Consider the following 3,028-nt stretch of genomic DNA (forward strand, 5'->3'; position numbering starts at 1 on the left):
ACACCTACCCTTGAGGGACCGACCGCGGTAGGCCGAGTCCCACTCGTAATGCCTGGCATTCAATGACTTTCATCCTGCGTACTGCTTCCCTTGGCAGGTCGTGCAGGACAGGAGCACCAAATAGGAGCCTTGAGTGTACTGAAGTCTGTACGATGGGGACTAGAGTTTTTCGGTGCTGGCCCCAGGGCTCGTGCCGAATTGCTTTGACGAGGTTGAGGGCCCGTTGCGCGCTGAGTGTGACCTGCTGTATATGCTTGGACCATTTGACGTCCCGCTGGAAGACAACCCCTAGGTACCGGACTGACTTTGCTGGTTTTACCGTCGCTCCACATACTTTTATATGGTTCAAGTCCTGGTATGTGCCATTGTTATAGCCTATCTGGTGCACAGGCATGTACGTTGTTTTGGCTGCAGAGAGCGAGAACCCGAGGTCACAACCAGGTTGACCTGACGCTGGAAGCGACGAAGCTCCGCCCTGTGCTGGGCCGAATCTTTCTTGGGCCGCCAGTGCTTAGACTTCCTCCAGACAGCTATGTCATCGGCATATGCGGTGACGACCGTGTCGCACACCATTCCCCACATCTGCGAGGGGTAGCGTGAAAAGGAGGGGCCACGACTGAGGCTTGGGGGATCACCATGTCAATGGGTGTTTTAGCACTAACAGCACCGTCTCTTCTTACCGAGATGGAACGGCTAGAGAGGAAGGAGTGTACGAATTTGTACATTGCCGGGGGAAAACCCGAGTGACTTCAATTTCCATAGGAGCTTGGCGTGCCAGACTGTGTCATAGGCCTTGGCGATGTCGAGGAAGCATGTGTGGAGTACTCATTTTTCTCTCTAGCCCCTGCGGATGTGCTCAGAGAGCCGGACGACGTGATCTGTGACAGTCCTCCCTTTCCTGAATCCAGCCTACTGGCGTGTCGGCAGCACACCTCTGGATTCAATGAAGTTTTTTAGGCGAGTGAACACCACTCTCTTATACATCTTGCTGATATGCGATGTTAAGATTATCGGCCTGTGGTTTGCAATCTTGACACTATATTTCCCTACCTTAGGGATAGGGACCATGACGGCGTGCTTCCATGCTTCAGGGACGTATCCCTCCTTCCAGCATTTGTTGAAGAGGAAAAGAAGGGCTTCCTTTGTGAAAGGGGAAGCTTCCACAGCAGCTGGTAGGTTACCCTGTCTGCACCTGAAGTCTTCTTGGTGGCCTTAGTTGCCCTCAGGGCCCTGTGCAGTTTATGGAGGGTGAGGTCTGCGTCTGCCCCCGGTGAAGTGGAGAGGTCCATGCATTCTTCTTCTTCCTAGCGGGCTCGACGTTGGGCGTCAGGTAAGTTTTCAGAGCATCTTGCGCCAGCGAAGAGTCAAAGAAAGCCCTCTGCCTTTTCCTCCTGAGTACGTAGTAATCCTCCATCGGGGATAGTGAGGTCTCTACTTGGTGGGTTGTAGCGCCGTTTGGTTATCTTGAACTTCTTCCAAGCCGCAGTCAGGTCAAGATTGTCCTCCCACTGTTTTCCCATAAGTCCAGTTTGGCCTTGTCTACGATCCTCTAGCACTCCGCTTTGGTTGCCTTCATAGCGGGGAAAGATTCATGTAGCCCATCCTTTAGGTAGCGGTGGTAGGCCTTCCTCTTGTTGTAGACGGCAAGCTGGCACTCATCCGTCCACCAGGGATGGCACCGCCTCACATTGCCGGTGTTTACTGGAGGGATGGTATGCCCTTCTGCTGCGAGTTCGATGGCAGTGAATCCTTTGTTCAAATCTTCTGTCGTGGAGTCGGGGTCTTAACAGTAGTTAGATTTGACCAGGAAGGCTCGGAACTTATTTCAGTCCGCTTTGTTTTAGTTTGTCCTGCACTGGGGGAAGATGGAGTGTGGGGGAGAGGTGGATGGTGATAGATATTGGAAGGTGGTCCGAGAACATAGGGTCATCAATGGTGAGCCAGTCTGTAGCCCCCGCTATGTTGGAGGACACGAAGAAAAGTGGCCGTATGGGGTGCATCTGTCTACTGTGGTTCTCCATTTATCGGTGGGTCGGGGGAAGTAGGCAAGGAGGCTACCTGGGTGGTAACTGGGGTAGGAGTTCTCTTTCAATTTGTCCTCTTTCTTTGTTTCTTTCCTTCCCCCCTCTTTGTCTGCGTTGGTTGGTGCTGAAGTGGCAGGGATATGTGGCACTTTGCCAGCAACGTCAGTGCTTTCGTCGGGTTTGGGAAGGTTGGGAGCTGTGCCGCACAAACAGGCAAGGATTTAAAATTGAGAATAAACCAACATAAATATAACATCTGAACAGGACAAGTTTCATGTGGGTTGTTTTTGTATTTAAGGGATTTTAATCATTGCATTGATTGGGATAACACAAAGAAAATTGTCTTAAGTAAAGACATTAAGGAGAGGAATATCATAGATTCATGTTATTTAAAAGCTTCATTTGAGAACAACATGAATATGAGTATGGGAATGTATAAATTAGATAACTTTGTAACATATAAAATTGTTGACAGTAGCCGGGTCAAACGTCCGGCAGTGCTGAGAGAGTGTGGTCGCAATTGTACCTGTCATAATTCCCCCATAATGTGCTTCTTTTGTATACATAATGTCACTGCTACTTTACTCTGTACCTTTGAAAATGTCTTAATAGGCGAAAACGTTCGGTCACCTTTCATCTTATTTTCCAAGTGGTTTTATTACACACACACACACACACACACACACACACACACACACACACACACACACACACACACACACACACACGCACGCACACACACACACACATACACACACACACACACACACACACACACACACACACACACACACACACACACACACACACACACACACACGCACACACACACACACACACACACACACACACACACACACACACACACACACACACACACACACACACACACATATATATATATATATATATATATATATATATGTATATATATATATATGTGTGTGTGTGTGTGTGTGTGTGTGTGTGTGTGTGTGTGTGTGTGTATACACATACACATGAAT

This window comes from Oratosquilla oratoria, chromosome 7 (genome assembly GCF_046742065.1).
Source record: "Oratosquilla oratoria isolate Oo_2021 chromosome 7, ASM4674206v1, whole genome shotgun sequence".
NCBI classification, from domain to species: Eukaryota; Metazoa; Arthropoda; class Malacostraca; order Stomatopoda; family Squillidae; genus Oratosquilla; species Oratosquilla oratoria.